Source organism: Hevea brasiliensis, chromosome 1, assembly GCF_030052815.1.
Source record: "Hevea brasiliensis isolate MT/VB/25A 57/8 chromosome 1, ASM3005281v1, whole genome shotgun sequence".
Lineage (NCBI taxonomy): Eukaryota > Viridiplantae > Streptophyta > Magnoliopsida > Malpighiales > Euphorbiaceae > Hevea > Hevea brasiliensis.
The window spans coordinates 50,450,119-50,467,810 of record NC_079493.1 but is presented as its reverse complement, the minus strand read 5'-3'; positions in this window follow the sequence as shown (position 1 = coordinate 50,467,810).

Below are 17,692 nucleotides of genomic sequence, written 5' to 3'. Positions count from 1 at the left end.
TAGATTTTTGACTAAGTCAATTTTAATAGATAAATACACAAAAAAATAAAAAAATTAAAAGAAAATAGTTGGTCTTCCACCCCAAGCCGTAGCTCTCTCTCTCTCTCTCTCTCTCTCTCTCTCTCTCCTATTTCTCTCTCAAATTTCCACTATGAAAGCTTAATGTCAAGCTTTCTAAACCCTAAATTCAACCCTAAATCCCTTACTTCTCTTAAAGAAAAGTTGTTATTGAACCTTGAGAAGACGCTTGAGCAAGAAAGAAAGAAGGAAAGAGAGAAGAAATTGGTTGAGTGAACTTCAAAGTTGAGGTAAGTTATTTAAAGTGAAATTCTTTAGTTAAAGCATATGATTTAAGTTAACTTAGAAATTGAGAAAAATCAAAACAAAATAATTATTGGGGGAGTAATATGGAATTTAATCCAGCTAGGGTTAGGGTTTGCTTTGAATGAGTTTGATGGTTTTGAATGGTTATTTGAGGTGAATTAGGTGTGTAGAACATGAATACACACTTTAAATTGCATTAGATTGAACTTTGTGTGTAGCTAGGGTTTTGAACATGTGAAAAATTGAAGAAAAATTTGAGAATTGGCCAAATCATGTTATTGACCTTATTTGAGTTGAAAAATGGTCAATTCTGACCATTTGTGATGTGTATGAATTGTTGGAAACAAGTTTAAATTCGAATTGGTGAGGGTCATTCTGCAGGTAGCTTGACCTAGGTCCCTTTCAGGGACCAAAACTAAAAATTTACCAACCCAATTTGTGTGAGGCCATTGGGAATAAAACTAGACACAAAATGACATATTCATTCAGGAATTATGCCTAGAAAGTGACCATAACTTATTGAACAATTAGGCCAAATCTGGAATTGGCAAACTGACCTGTACAAAAATGACTAAATGAACAGTAGTTACGTAAATGAGCAGTTGTATAGAGTTTGTAAAAATATTATTTTGGTTTTGCTAATGTAAAGTTTGGTTGATGAATGTAAATTATTTTTACTTTAATGAAAAATGAATGGAATTATTGAGTATTATTTTTTATGACAATTGAATTAAGAAATGATGTTGAATTGTGTTGAGGTAGTAGTGAGTTTGATGGAAAAGAATTACTAGAAGTGTTTTTACAGGTATTTGAAGAACTGTTTTCTTAAAATACAGAAGGCACTCTACCGAAATTTTTCCAAAAATTTGTGTAAAAAATAAAATAGACAAAAATTTGAACTAGTTTTTAAACTTCTATTAAATGTAAGAAAATGCTCACCACTTCTAAAAAAATAAGAAAATGGTTTTAAAATCCCTTGTAGGGTACTTAATGAGTTATCGGTAGGTGAAGTTTGATAGTTCATGAGGTATTCTACGAGATCATGTTATGCTTTATAGAGGGGTAATGTGTGACATGTTTTAGTGGTATCAAAGCGAATATTTTGAAGTATATTTTAATTTGTGAAATTGTGTCTTTTCTTTGATAAGTACAACTGCTTAATGTCCTTATTTGTTACATACAGTGCATTACATCATAAATATGAATTAACGGAGGGAATCTCCTTGTGTTATTTGTTCAAGAGATATCTTAACTCTAATTTGAAATGGAAGAAGGGGATCACTCTGTTGAGTAGTTTGTAGAGGCCGAGGCCTAAAGGGAAGCCCCAGCTCTCCAAAATGTCAGTGGGTCTGTGGCACCAGCCCCATAAATGCCGCAATTTCCTTCTCAGTTCACACAGCAGATGGCTGCAATATTTCAACAAATGGCTAGGGGTATGCCTACTCAAGCTGCACCCCAGACTTCTATGATGCAACCTCAATCTCCAGTCAGACAGTATGACAAGTTGTTGAAGTATGGGGTGACAAAATTTAAGGGTACAGTAGACCCTTTAGAGGCAGAACAGTGGTTGGAGAGGATGGATCGAGTGTTTAAGAAGCTGCACTGCCCAGATGAACTAAAATTTGAATACTCAGTGTCCTTGTTGCAAGGGGATGCGTATGACTAGTAGAAGACCATCCCCCATAGCTTGGAAGAACTGCCAGTATTGACCTACGATAACTTCATCAGAGAGTTCAGACAGAAATATGTCCCAGATGCATATATGGATCAGAAACTACAAGAATTTCTGAGTCTGAAGCAAGGCAATAGATCAGTGGTAGAGTATGAGAGAGAGTTCTCCCGCTTAAGCCACTATGCTAGAAGTCTCCTGTCCACCAGCAAAGAAAGGTGCAAGAGATTTGAGACTAGTTTGAAGCCCAGTTTGAGGATGCAAGTAGTGGGATTCAGACACAGTAACTTCTCAGGCACTTTAGTTGGAAAAGATTGAATTAGAAGCGACCCCAGCAAAAGAAAAATCTGAGAAGACTGAAAAATCAAAGAAAGATAAAGGGGAAAAGTTAGTAGAGCAAAGTCCCAATGGTACATCTGGAAAAAAGAAGAAATTTGGGGGACCTAGCAGAGGTAGAGGAGGAAGGTTTGGAAGGGGTAAATTCTCTGGACAGAGACCCCCTAGATCTGGACAGTAGTCAACCAGGGGTTCATATCCTCCCCGCCCCTATGAGACATGTGGCAAGATTCACGGGAGAGAATGTTATTGGGCAACAGGAGCTTGGTTTAACTGTGGAGGCAAGGGCCATCTTGCTAAGGACTGTACTAGTGCCCCTAGATTTGGCCCAGCTCCTACTACTGCAGAAGGATCCATTCAGAGTCCTGCTACCAGAGGTTTACAATTGGTTAACAGAGGAAGAGGCAGAGGTAGAGGTAATGCTTCTGGCAGTCAGGGTACTATTAGTTAGTCAATACAAGGGAGTGCTCCAGCCAGGGTTTACATGATGAGACAGCGGGAAGAAGCTGAGACTTCTGATGTTGTAGCTGATACATTCTTTATCTCTGATCAAGATGTATTTGTACTATTTGATTCGGGTTCAACCCACTCATATGTTATTGCTAGCATAGTGAGTTTCCTTGCGGTTCCGTGTGCCAAAATGGATTTTAAAGTGCTAGTAACTAGTCCGTCAGGACAAGAGGTCCGGATTAATAGAATCTATAGAGATTGTCCTTGTAACACCCCTAAGTTCGGTAGTGCGTTCTGCTGCTCCAGTGACTAGTGTTGTCCGGACAGCTAGGATGCCTAGAACCGTACTTCGATATGAGTGAGGAGACATAAAATAATGAAATACAAGAAAAGAAAGTACAAGAAAAACAAAGAAAAAATGATAGCAAAAAAATGTGATCAAGTTAAACGAGCCGGGAAACCTAACGATGGATGACCGCACTGGGAAGTCACGGCGTGGACCGTTGACTAGCCCTGGACTGCGGGAAACCCTGGAAAACATTTTTAGGACTTAAATAGAACCATATTGAAGAATAAATATCATTAGAAAGATCAAAGAAAATTTAAATAATTAGTACAAAGAAAAGTGAGAAATCGAAAAACAGACAAAACCCGGTATTACCGAAAAATCGGGAATGCAACCCGAACAGGGGCATTATGGTCATTTGACATCCCGAAGTGTCTTTTGACCTAAATGTCCATTAAAAATAAATAGTGTTACACTTAGAAAATAAAAGGAAAAATTAATTTAGTGGTACCTAAAGTAAATAGCTAAAATCATTGGTTAAATGTGGAATAAATGAACAATTACCTTATTATATGATTTAAACTTTGTTAGTGGACCACTAAAGATTTAATTAAACATAAAAAGGTGCTGATGCAAGTCCACTAACCAGCTGAACTTCATCTTCCTCAAAGTTATCTCAACATTGCCGTGAATGAAGGTGAGAGGAAACACCATAGCCGTTTTTCATGCAAGCTCATCTAACCACTCATTTCACTTCTAATCACTTGAGTTCCTTCATAAAACTTTGTCTACACATCACAAGGAAGATATTGATACCAAATTTGAGAAGTTTGGTGAAGGTTTAGCAAGATACAATCAAAGGTAAGTTTACATTTTTGAGAATTCTTTTGTAAAGTTTTGTGTGCATGTTATGGGTATTGGTTTTGTGAAGGAAAATTTTGAGTTTGAAGAGTTATTGTTGTTTTCATTTTGGACAGCCATGGAGTCACGTTTTTGATGAGATAATTGTGCATATAATTGATGAGAAATAATGTTGATCATGGTGATTTAATATCCTAGTGAATTACTTCATGTTTATATGGTGATTTTGGCACTTGAATGAGAATTGATGAATTGTAGGGAAATGTGGTGTTGAAGAAGGTTTGCGGCAGCTTGGTGACACTTGAATAATTGTATGTATTCATGGAAGTGTAGGCAGAATATTGACCTAAAAGGATTGATGGATATGTATGGAGATTGATATTGTAAAGTGTATGTAAGATTTGTAATGGTTAGGTGTGTATGTAATGGTATTTAGAACTTGTAAATGTGAATTATATTTGGTGTGTTGAGGGTAATTGTAATCTGCCCAAAGTAATGTTAGTGTAAAGTAAAATATGCTTTTGGTAATGTACCAAAACAGATTGATAGGGAAGTAAACAAATTGCAAGTTAAATATGTGTTTGAATTGGAGTTTGAAAGGCATATAGAGGGTAGTGTGCAAATAGACCAATAAGTTTAAATGTGTAACCTCAATTGGTATGAGACCAATTGGAGGTGAAACTAGGCACAAAATGTGCCAACTTTCATTGAGAAAATATACCAAAATTCTGCTTGCAAGGTGACCTAAGAAAATGACCAATTCGGATTAGGTGCAATTAGGACCTGAAAAATGACCAATTGGGCAGCAGTGAGTGTTTAGGCCATAACTCACTCAAAACAGGTTCAATTGACCTGAAATTTTAACCATGAATAGTTAAGACCCATACCTACAAGTCTTATGAAGAAACCAAAACCCAGAAATGACCAGAAGCAAGTCAAAAAGCTTTCAAAAGTTCGGGTCCAAAAACTGGCCGAACCAGAGTTGACCAAATTGACCTAAAATTGACCTAAATTGGTACCATTTGACCAGCAATAGTATAATGACCATAACTTGGTCTACTTAACTCGGATTAACCTGAAATTTTGCCCCGCGTGCAATAAGACCTAGATCTACAAGTTTGTAGTTTTGACCGAAACCAGAAAACTGAGGGAATTAGGCCGTCCGGCTAGGTCAAACCAGTATCCCGAAATCCAGCAAGTTGCATTAAAATGCACTAAACAAGGAAACGAGTTTGGCAAAACGTACCAAACCTAAAACCCTATCGAATGTGACATATTAACGACACTAAAACCTAATTTACCTAAAACGCAACGAGGGTCGGTATATTAGGTGATTAAGTGAATAATTGAGTTCAGTGCATTATTTACCAAACACCATCAATAGAGACAGTTTAATTTAGCACTGAAACACTTCAAATTGTGTTTCTCAGTTAACAAGGACTCAGCAAAAGGGAAGGAAACACTGAGTCCAGACCAGGGGGACAGTCATCAGAGGTTTGTGCACAACAACTATTTCTTTTGAATTATTTTCAATTGAAATAAATATTGACTATTTGTATATCATTGTTTTAAATTGTGAAAATGTGTTTGATGGACACTTATTGATTGAAAAATACTGTGAATGGTTTGAAACTGTGAAAAATTGTTTGAATGACATTGATGGATACTTATTGATTGAAAAGCATTGGAAATGGTTTGAAACCACAGCTATCATGTATATTGATTGTATTCCTCATTAGCTTGTCTAGTGGGACGAATTGAATTCCCTCTCTGGCTGAAGTGTTGAGGTGTGTGCCTGTTGAGGACGAATTGGATGAGTACTCATATTTTTGCTAGCTAGCTATGTTATTCCTCATTAGTCATCGACTTTTGGGACGAATTGAATACCTCATTAGCCATCGGCTTTTGGGACGAATTGAACTATGGATCATGATTAAGCTGTGTGTGATTTATTGATATGTATTGTGAGATTGTGAAATGGATTTAAACTCTCATTGACATATGCTGTCTTTTGAATTCAAACATGATCTGACTTATGGAAAATTATTGTGATATTGACAAATGGAGTTTAAATTCTTGTTGACATTTATTGTCTTGAATTTAACTATGGTTTTAAGTATCCACTATTTACATGATTTATGAATTGTGATTTAAATTGTATTTGGTTAATGTTGTGCACCACTGAGACATTGTCTCGTGATAGCTTTATTCTTTATCACGGTAGAGAGGCAGACAGAGCGTGACTAGGCTGCATATACATCCAGCGAGGGATTACCTGGTATAATGAGTATACCAGTATTTTGCATTTTGTACTGTAATGTATGACACTGTATGTACATTTTGTTTTTGGTTTTGAGCAGTTGTAAATTCAAATTGTACCTTGAAGTTGTAAATTAATTATGAGTTATTTGACTTGTGAAAATTGTATTATATTTCCTTATCTCAGACTTTGAAAAATTTCTATGGAATTGAGTTGATAAATTGTTGTGTTGAGAAATGTATTGGGGTTGAGATTTGGAAAATTATTGAAGTGCTTTTTTACAGGTTTTCTGAAGAACTGTTTTGTCCAAAATACAGATCGCACTCTGCCAAAATTTTTACAGAAATTCCAAATAAATCAAATGAGTTAGTTATTTCACTTCAGTTCACCAAAGTCTTTAACACCTGTAAATAGTGCTCACCACTGTAAAAGAAGTAAGAAAAGTTTTTAAAATCCCTTGTAGTGTATTTAATGGGTTATCAGTAGACGGAGTTGGTAATTCATTAGGTATACTACGGGATCATGTTACGCCTTACAGAGGGGTAGGGTGTGACAGTCCTTTGGTGATCCAAGGACACACTTTTCTATCAGATTTGATTGAAATGCCCTTCAGAGATTATGATATTATCTTGGGCATGGATTGGTTAGCCAAGCATCACGCGATGATTGATTGTAGACTGAAGACAGTCACTTTTGGTCTCCCTCTATACGGTGATGTGGTAATACAGGGGGAGAGGCAGTTACTGCCATTAAACATCATTTCAGCTGCACTAGCCAGAAGGATAATCAGAAAAGGGTGTGAAGCATACTTGGCACATTTGATAGACACCCAAGTGGGGAGTCCAGCACTGAGGGACATCCCTACAGTATGTGACTTTTCGGATGTGTTTCCTGATGAATTGCTAGGATTACCACCAGAAAGAGAAGTGCAGTTTGAGATTGATGTTATGCCTGGTGTATACCCAATCTCTATAACACCATATAGAATGGCACTAGCAGAATTGAAAGAATTGAAAGTGCAGTTGCAAGAGCTGCTTGACAAGAGCTTTATCTGCCCTAGTGTGTCACTTTGGGGAGTGCCAGTGTTGTTTGTTAAGAAGAAGGATGACACTCTCCGTTTATGTATTGACTACCGACAATTGAATAAGGTGACAATAAAGAACAGATATCCATTGCCCCGCATTGATGACTTATTTGATCAGTTGAGGGGCACAGCTGTGTTCTCCAAAATTGACCTGAGATCAGGTTATTACCAGCTAAAAGCATAAGAGTAGAGTATTCCTAAAATTGCCTTTAGAAGTCGCTATGGCCATTATGAGTTCTTGGTCATGACATTTGGGTTAACTAATGCTCCGGCTGCTTTTATGGATATGATGAACAGTATCTTCAAATCATACCTTGACCAGTTTGTTGTGGTATTCATAGATGATATATTTGTCCATTTGAGGAGTGCAGAGGAGCATGATAGACATCTGTAGATTGTACTACTGACTTTGAGGGCGAAATAACTATACGCCAAATTGTCGAAGTGTGAATTTTGGCTGAACGAAATATCCTTCTTGGGGCACATAGTATCGACAAAGGGCATCAAGGTAGATCCAAGTAAGATAGAAGCTGTCCTTAATTGGAGGCCACCTAAAAATATCACTGAGATTTCACAGTTTTCTAGGTTTAGCTGGATACTACTGCTGTTTTGTGAAAGGGTTCTCCATGTTGGCATCTCCACTGACCAAGCTGCTTAGGAAAGATGTGAAATTTCAGTGGATGGATAAATGCCAGCAGAGTTTTGATGAATTGAAGAGGTGTTTGACTAAGGCTCCAGTCCTGACTTTACCTACCCCGGGTAAAGAATACATAGTATATAATGATGCTTCTCATAATGGGTTAGGTTGTACTGATGCAAGATCGGAATGTCATGCATATATATCACGCCAGCTGAAACCTCATGAGAGAAATTATCTGACACATGACTTGGAGCTAGCAGCTATTGTATTCACTCTTAAGATCTGGAGACACTATTTGTATGGGGAGAAATGCTATATTTGCACAGATCATAAGAGTTTGAAGTATCTGGGTACTCAGAAGGAGTTGAATTTGAGACAGAGGAGATTGTTAGAGTTGATAAAAGACTATGATTGTTTAACAGATTATCAGCCAGGGAAAGCTAATGTGGTGGCTGACGCCTTAAGTCACAAGACTATGGCAAGTCTCAGAGTTTCTCCTTTGTCTATGGTACATGAGTTGAAATAATTGCATGCCAGCTTAGAGATTAATGATGAGGGGCAGACAACAGTTGCATAGTATGTACAGCCAGTGTTAATTGACCAAATCAGAATGGCGGCTCAGAATGATGAAAGATATCAGAAGTTATTAAAAGAAGTCAGACAGGGCAAAAAACTTGAGTTCTCAATTAGAGATGATGGTCTACTGCTACACCAGGGCAGAATGTGTGTTCCTAATGATGTTAACTTGAGACAGATCATTATAAAGGAAGCACATGAATCTCCTTTTGCTATGCATCCTGGAGGTACCAAAATGTATAGAGGGCTGAAAGAGCATTACTGGTAGATGGGTATGAAAAGAAATGTAGCAGAATTTGTTTCCAAATGCCTAACTTGTCAGCAAGTAAAGGCATAGCATCAAGTACCAGCTGGTTTGTTACATCCACTACTAGTACTAGAATGGAAATGGGAGAGAATAACTATGGATTTTGTGATGGGAGTTCCAAGAACACAGAAGAGCCATGATGTAGTATGGGTCATTATTGACAGACTGACCAAGTTTGCTCATTTTCTGCCAGTACGGATGGATTATAGCCTGGAAAGATTGGCCAAATTGTGCATTGATGAGATAGTAAGACTGTATGGAGTGCCAGTATCCATCATATCAGATAGAGATCCTAAGTTCACTTCTAGATTCTGGGGTAGTCTTCAGAGAGCCCTAGGAACTAGATTGAACTTCAGCACAGCATTCCACCCACAGACAGATGGCCAGTCTGAGAGAGTAATTCAAATTTTAGAGGACATGCTATGGGCTTGTGTGATTGAGTTTGAGGGCAGTTGGAACACACACTTGCCTTTGATTGAGTTTGCTTATAACAACAGCTACCAATCAAGCATTGGGATGCCTTCATATGAAGCTTTGTATGGCAGAAAATGTAGAACCCCATTGTGTTGGGATGAAGTAGGTGAAAGAAAGTTAATTGGGCCCGAAATTGTTCAGCAGACTAAGGAGAAAGTCAGATTGATCAGAGATTGACTAAAAGCTGCATCAGACCATTAGAAGTCCTACATTGATATGAAGAGAAGAGATATTGAGTATGTAGTGGGTGAGAAAGTATTCCTCATGGTTTTCCCTTGGAAAAAAAATTATGAGATTTGGCAGAAAGGGGAAACTGAGTCCTCATTTCATTGGGCCATATGAGGTTCTGGAAAGAGTGGGTCCTTTGGCATATCATTTGGCATTACCTCCAGAGTTAGAAAAGATACATAACGTCTTCCATGTGTCTATGTTGAGGAGGTATTGATCAGACCCATCTCATGTACTACCAGTGGAGGAAATTGAAGTGAATCCAGACCTCACATATGAGGAAGAACCCATAGAGATTCTAGCTTATGAGGTGAAGCAGCTACGAAACAAGCAGATACCATTGGTAAAAGTGCTGTGGAACCATCATTCAGGCCAAGAGACTACTTGGGAATGAGAGGAGGACATGAGAAGACAGCACCCACAGCTGTTCTGAGATTGATACCAGGTAAAATTTTGAGACGAAATTTATTTTAAGGGGGAGAGAATTGTAACACCCCTATTTGCATAGCCTGGTATATTTTACTATTTTGGTGACCGGTGTTGGTCCAGATAATTAAGGGGATTAGAACCACATCTAAGACACCTAGATAAGCCCTAAACACAAATAATTAGTAATTGCCAAATAGTTAAGTATAAAGAAGAAAAACAGAACACAAGAAGTTAAATGAGTCGAGAGTCACAGCGATGGATGACCTTCTCGGGAATGACTGTGATTTCAGTCTAAACTCAAATTTTAAACCATAAAATATGACACCGCGGTCCTTAGGACTATTGCAAACATAGTGGAAAAGAGAAAATCACTGAAAAGAATTGTTAAGTAGGTCAAATAATTAGGTCAGAGATCCGGAAGAAATGTAGAATAACTTGTAAATCGAATAAAACCAGCGAGGGGCAACTTGGTCAATTCACCCCTAGAGGTGACTCATGACCTAAATATCCAATAAAATCAGAGAAAAAAAAAATTTTGAAATATAGAATTAAATTAAAGAAGTGAGGAAAAAGAAAGGAAAAAGAAAAGAAAAAAAAAGAATAATGACATCACCCAAAGTGACATAAGCATGATGGGGTAAATAAATTCCAATTAAATAGATTTTTGACTAATTCAATTTTAATAAATAAATACACAAAAAAATAAAAAAAATTAAAAGAAAATAGTTGGTCTTCAACCCCTAGCTGTAGCTCTCTCTCTCTCCTAATTCTCTCTCAAATTTCCACCATGAAAGCTTGATGTCAAGCTTTCTAAACCCTAAATTCAACCCTAAATCCCTTACGTCTCTTAAAGAAAAGTTGTTATTAAACCTTGAGAAGAAGCTTGAGCAAGAAAGAATGAAGGAAAGAGAGAAGAAATTGGTTGTGTGAACTTCAAAGTTGAGGTAAGTTATTAAAAGTGAAATTCTTTAGTTAAAGCATATGATTTAAGTTAACTTAGAAATTATGAAAAATCAAAACAAAACAATTATTGGGGGAGTAATATGGAATCTCGTCCAGCTAGGGTTAGGGTTTGATTTGAATGAGTTTGATGGTTTTGAATGGTTATTTGAGGTGAATTAGGTGTGTAAAACATGAATGCACACTTTAAATTGCATTAGATTGAACTTTGTGTGTAGCTAGGGTTTTGAACATGTGAAAAATTGAAGAAAAATTTGAGAATTGGCCAAATGATGTTATTGACCTTATTTGAGTTGAGAAATGGTCAATTGTGATCATTTGTGATGTGTATGAATTGTTGGAAATAAGTTTAAATTCGGATTGGTGAGGGTCAATCTGTAGGCAGCTTAACCTAGGTCCCTTTAAGGGACCAAAAATGAAAATTTACCAACCCAATTGCTGTGAGGCCAATTGGGAATGAAACTAGACACAAAATGACACATTTTTCATTTGGGAATTATGCCCATAAAGTGACCATAACTTAGTGAACATTTAGGCCAAATCTAGAATTGGCAAACTGACGTATACAAAAATGACAAAATGAACAGTAGTTACGTAAATGACCATAACGTGGTCTAGGAAGGTCCAAATGACCTAAAATTTTACCGATAGAAAGCTGAGACATAGAACTACAACTTTTATGAAGAAAACAAAGCCATAGTATGACCATAACCTATTTGAAAAGCCACCTGCAATCAACCTATAAAAACTGCCATTATCCAGTGAATGCCCAGAATTCTGGGTAAAACCAAATCCGGCCAGCCATGTTCAAATGGCTATAACTTGGGCTAAAAAACTCCAAATGGAGTGATTCAAAAATGGAAATAAATTTAAGACAATAAGGAACAACTTCTATGAAGAGAACTTAGCCAAATTACCACAGCAACTTGACTAATGGAATAGTTCAAAACAAGGCACCAAATCTAAAATTTTGGAAGTTTCACCTAATAAACTTGAAGTTTGAAAAAACAACCAAACCAAAAAATTAGGTAACCAAAATGTGGTATGTGGGTAAATTAGAATTCCCATACCTATTAAGCATTAGAAAGTCAACAAATTAACTTGAATAGTGTCATGAATAGTAACCCCGAAATACAAATTTCAAGGAACGTCAAATTAAGCATATTAAAGTTAGATTTGAAATTATTTTTGGACTTATGATGATTTATGGTACTGAAACACTATAAAATTGTGTGTTTCAGTGGAAAAGAATACTGGGAAAGAACCTGAAGCATCGAGTCAAGGCCAAGAGGTGACTCGTATAAGGTTTGTGCACAACATAGAATTTCTGTAAATTTTCTTTTGTAAATTGTTTTGAATGAATTGAGATATTAAATTGCGACTCAATTGTATTGAAATGGTTATTATGCTTTTGACTTAAATTATTGAAAGTTTACTTATATGTGTTTGAAATGGCAATAAATGTTTAGTAAATTGTTAAGACAGTTTTGAAATCACAGTGTCATGACCGTATATTTGAATGCCTCACTAGCATAACTAGTGGGGGAAATTAGTTTTGAATTTTGATTCCTTCTCTAGCTGAAGTATTGAGGTGTGTACCAGTAAAAGAAGAAATTTGAATGGATATCCATATAATTGAGCTAGCTAGCCTTGTAATTACTCATAGGCCTCCGACTATTGAGATTAATATGTTTTGAATGGCATGATATAACTGTGTGTTTTTATGAAATTTGTTTTGAGATTTCCTAAATGAAATTGTTTGGATTAAAAGTTTATAAATCATGTTTTGTATCTATTTTTCATATTCAGTTCAATATTTGAATAAATGTGATTTGGATTATGCATAAACTGTTAATTTAGTATGTTGTGCACCACTGAGTCATAGTACTCAGCGATGGCTGTTATGGCTGTCACAGATATAGAGACTAGAGGAGCAGCAGAGTGAGCTGCTGAGGATCTTGGAGCTACATCCCTGAAGTTTAGTCGGGTATATTTTATACCCTGATTGTAATATTTATGTATGTAAATGTATGTACATGTATAAACTGGTCATGAGCAGTTATATAGAGTTTGTAATAATATTATTTTAGTTTTGCTAATGTAAAGTTTGGTTGATGAATGTAAATTATTTTTACTTTAATGAAAAATGAATGGAATTATTGAGTATTATTTTTTATGACAATTGAATTGAGAAATGATGTTGAATTGTGTTGAGGTAGTAGTGAGTTTGATGGAAAAGAATTATTGAAAGTGTTTTTATAGGTATTTGAAGAACTGTTTTTTTAAAATACAGACGGTACTCTACTGAAATTTTTCCAAAAATTTGTGTAAAAAATAAAATGGACAAAAATTTGAATTAATTTTTAAACTTCTATTAAATGTAAGAAAATGCTCACCACTTCTAAAAAAATAAGAAAATGGTTTTAAAATCCCTTGTAGAGTACTTAATGAGTTATCGGTAGGTAAAGTTCGGTAGTTCATTAGGTATTCTACGGGATCATGTTATGCCTTATAGAAGAGTAAGGTGTGACATCTTCTATTGGCTCATAGCCCAAACCATGACTCGTGATCTGCCCCTTCATCTCAAGAAAAGTCACCAGACCATATATACTTTCTCCTAGGCCTATACTAAGAAAAAACTTCATCCCTTTCTTCATAGTAGCCACTTTTAGATCCATCTAGTTTTTATAGATCCCAACAACTTGAAAATTAGACACTAGTGGTACTGAACCATCTAGTTGTAATGCAACTATCTCCTCATCAAAATTAGTTTAGACATCCAAAGGACCCTCATCATAGCTAGAATTATCACAAATGTCAACAACCATTATAGACTGAGGTTCATTGGGCTTTTGGATGGGTTGGATAGGTTCATTGGGCTTTTGGATGGGTTCGATAAAGTCAATAATTCTGTTAGGGTTATTTGGGGTGATGGAGATCATGTAGAGACCTGGTGTAGGTGGGAATTTTGGTTAGGCATGGGGCTTTTTGGTTGATTTTCTGGGTCAATTATTCTTTTGGCATCAATTAGGCCTTAGATATCATGCTTAAGTTGAAAGCATCAGTCGGTGTCATGACTATGGGCTTGGTAGAACTAGAAACATTGGTTGATATCATAACTAGGTGGGAGTGGATTTGGTAGTGGTCTGGGTGCTAAGAGCTATAGGAGGTCTTGAGCTTTGAGATGCTCCAAAACTGCAGATAAGGGTTGGCTGAATTGAAAAAATCTCCTTGGGGTGTGAGACACAATTTGAACCTCAATAACTTAAATGCCACTTAATTGGCCTACCTCAGGGCTTATTTCTAAATTTGACTATAATTTTTCTCTTCTAGCTTAAACATCTTGGCGTTCAATATTTCATCAAGCACGACCATAGTTTCTTCCATCTTAAGTATTGCAGGTGAAATCCTTACTAGTCTCTTCCCTTCCCTAACCCAAGTGACCTGATTGGAAGTCTCTTTGGTGTGTTTTGAGGCTATGTTTGCTAAAAAAAAAAAGGATTTAAGGGTTAACCTAAGCATGTTATGTACATGAATGCCATGCATGAATGGACCATTTTTTTTTCTTTTTTTTTTCTTCTTTTGCCTTTACTTTTACAAAACCAAAACCGAACCATACCAATATAATCAAAACTGAACCAAAATCAGACCATATAAACTAAACTAAGATTGAACCAAAGACTGAATCAAAATAAAAAAAAAATCTCTAAAACTGAATCTTCGCCCCCTTATACCTTCAACTCTCACACGCAGTGTAAGAAAAAATTCTATCCTAGGCTACGGTACACTGGACACACCAACAGGGGCTGGTCTAGGATGATCCTTCCCTTACAAAAAAAGGATTTATATCGTTAAAGTGTAACCATAAGTAAGCATCCTCTTGCTTAACATGGGTTTTGAAATGGACTTGGGCCTATACACATATTGGGTTTATGCATAGGCCTACGTTCATCTCAACTACCACTAGAACTTATGGTTTGAACAGTAAGATTATAAATCTAGCACAACAAAAATCTACGGGTTACCTAGGGCTGAAATCTATGGCTCATGGGCTTCATTGGGTAGGAAAAGGGTCACCCATGCAAGAGCTTGTCTATTAAGCACAACAGCCGGAGCTGTGGCTCTTTTATATACTTGAAGGTACGGGCATGGGGTGCTAGCATTCACCAATTCATAATAGCTCGAGTGAAAATATGGTCTTCTTGGCAAGTATTAGCAGGGCTAAAAAGGGTAAGAGTGATCCATGTGATAGTGTAGTGGAATGCAAAAAGTTTAACAAAGGAATAATATTAGACTAATAGAAACATATTGCAGTAACTATCCATTTAGTCCCCAGTGGAGACACCAAACTGTAAGAGGGGGAGGGCATGAGACGAAATATCATCCATTAGAATTATATAAAATGCACCAGGTAATGCCCTGGAAAGATAGTGGAGTCACAATGGTCTCACTTAAGTACCACCTCCTTAGATAGCATTTCCTAGACATGCACTTCATACAATCCTAATAGAATCAAACCACTAGTAAGTACCGTCTTCCCATAATACTACCACGGTACTAAGGATTTATGCCACAAAGGCATAGATAGACAGGAGTCGCCACCCGGGTAAAAACTGGGACATATTCAGTATTTCTTCCGAGGGTTATTGATAAGTGCATAATTTATTAATTTTACTCCAATCACATTTAGTAATTCTAGTGTGTTTTTATGCGTAATTCAGTTGATTAAAGTATATTTATCATTGAGGCATATTTTTAGATAGTTGTTGGAATAATTGTGTTAAATGGAGAAATTTTTAGCATTTGACCTTTGCTATAGTTTTCAGGTGTTTCTAAAGTTGTGGGTCTCCAAATTGAGTGCTGTTTAATCCATTGAAAAGCTAAGATAGAGCACTACAAATGATAAAGAGGGACCAAAGCCCAAATCAGTTTCCAAGGTTGACAAAATGAGCTACGGATCTATTATAAAAGCCCAGACTTGATGTGTCACAACCAGTTTCAGTATTTATTTTGTATCTGGAGTTCCAGATGTCCAAATGAAGCAAGCCCAAGCCCAATTGAACCTTAAGAGCCACCTCTACAACTTTTATGAGGGGCTAGAAGCAAGATGAGGCTGTTTTAATTGTCAAAAATGGCAACGAAGTTGTCATTATAGGCTGGACACTCTGTCAGAATCAGTCTCGGTTTTTGGCCCATAACTTGGGCTATAGACCTCAGATTTGGGCAAATGAGTACCCGTTGGAAAGCTAAGAAATAGGGCTACAACTTTCATGAAGATAGCAAAGACAGATTCTATAACACCCCTATTTGCATAGCCTAGTACATTTTACTGTTCTAGTGACCGGTGTCAGTCCAGACAATTAAGAGAATTAGAACTACGTCTAAGACACCTAGTTAAGCCCTGAACAAAAATAATTAGTAATTGCCAAATAGTTAAGTATAAATAAGAAAAATAGAACACAAGAAGTTAAATAAGCCGGGAGTCACAGCGATGGGTGACCTTCTCGGGAATGACTGCGAGGTCAGTCTAAACTCAAATTTCGAACCATAAAATGTGACGCCGCGGTCCTTAGGACTATTGCGAACACTGTAGAAAAGAGAAAATCATGAAAAAGAATTGTTAAGCAGGTCAAATAATTAAGTTAGAGATCCGGAAGAAATATCGAATAACTTGCAAACCGAATTGAACCAGCGAGGGGCAATTCTGTCAATTCAACCCTAGAGCTGACTCCTGACCTAATTGTCCAATAAAATTGGAGAAAAGAAAGTTTTTGGGATCAAGAATTAAATTAAAGAAACAAGGAAAAAAAAAGAGAAAAACTTTATTTACATCACCTTAGCTCACAATTATGATGTCATAAATTAAATTTAATTTACCCACTTTAATTGACTAAGTCAAATTGACTTAATAAAAGATAAAAATATATAAAAATTAAAACAAATCTTCATTCCTTCTTCCCTAACCCATTCGGCAGCCACACTCCTCTCCCTCTTCCATTTTTTGTTTCACCATTAAAGCTTACACCAAGCTTCCAAATCACCCAACTAAATCCTAATTTCCCCAAAATTAACTCATAAAACCTTGTTTTCTTCCCTTGAGGAAGTGAGTTAGCAAGAAAGAAAGGAGAAAAGAGGAGAAGAATTGAAGATTGAACTTTAAAGTTCAAGTTTAGTGAGTTAATTGAAAATTCTAGTTTATTACTTGTGTTCTTGGTGTAATTAACTTAGAAATTGTGTAAAATCAAACAAAAATAATTATTGAGGGACCAAATATGAAATTCATCCAACTAGGGTTAGGGTTTGTTATGAATGAGTTTGATGGTTTTGAATGGCTATTTAAGGTGAATTAGGTGTGTAGAACATGAATACACACTTTAAATTGCATTAGATTGAGTTTTGTATGTAGCTAAGGTTTTGAGTATGTGAAAAATTGAAGAAAAATTTGAGAATTGGCCAAATGATATTATTGACCTTATTTGAGTTGAGAAATGGTCAATTGTGACCATTTGTGGTGTGTATGAATTATTGGAAACAAGTTTAAATTTGGATTGGTGAGGGTCAATCTGCAAGCAGCTTGCTAGGTCCATTTCAGGGATCAAAACTGAAAATTTACCAACCCAATTGGTGTGAGGCCAATTGGGAATGAAACTAGACACAAAATGACACATTTTTCATTTAGGAATCATGCCCAGAAAGTGCCATAACTTAGTGAACAATTAGGCCAAATCCAGAATTGAGCAAACTGACTTGTACAAAAATGACCAAATGAATTATAGTTACATAAATGACCATAACTTGGTCTAGGAAG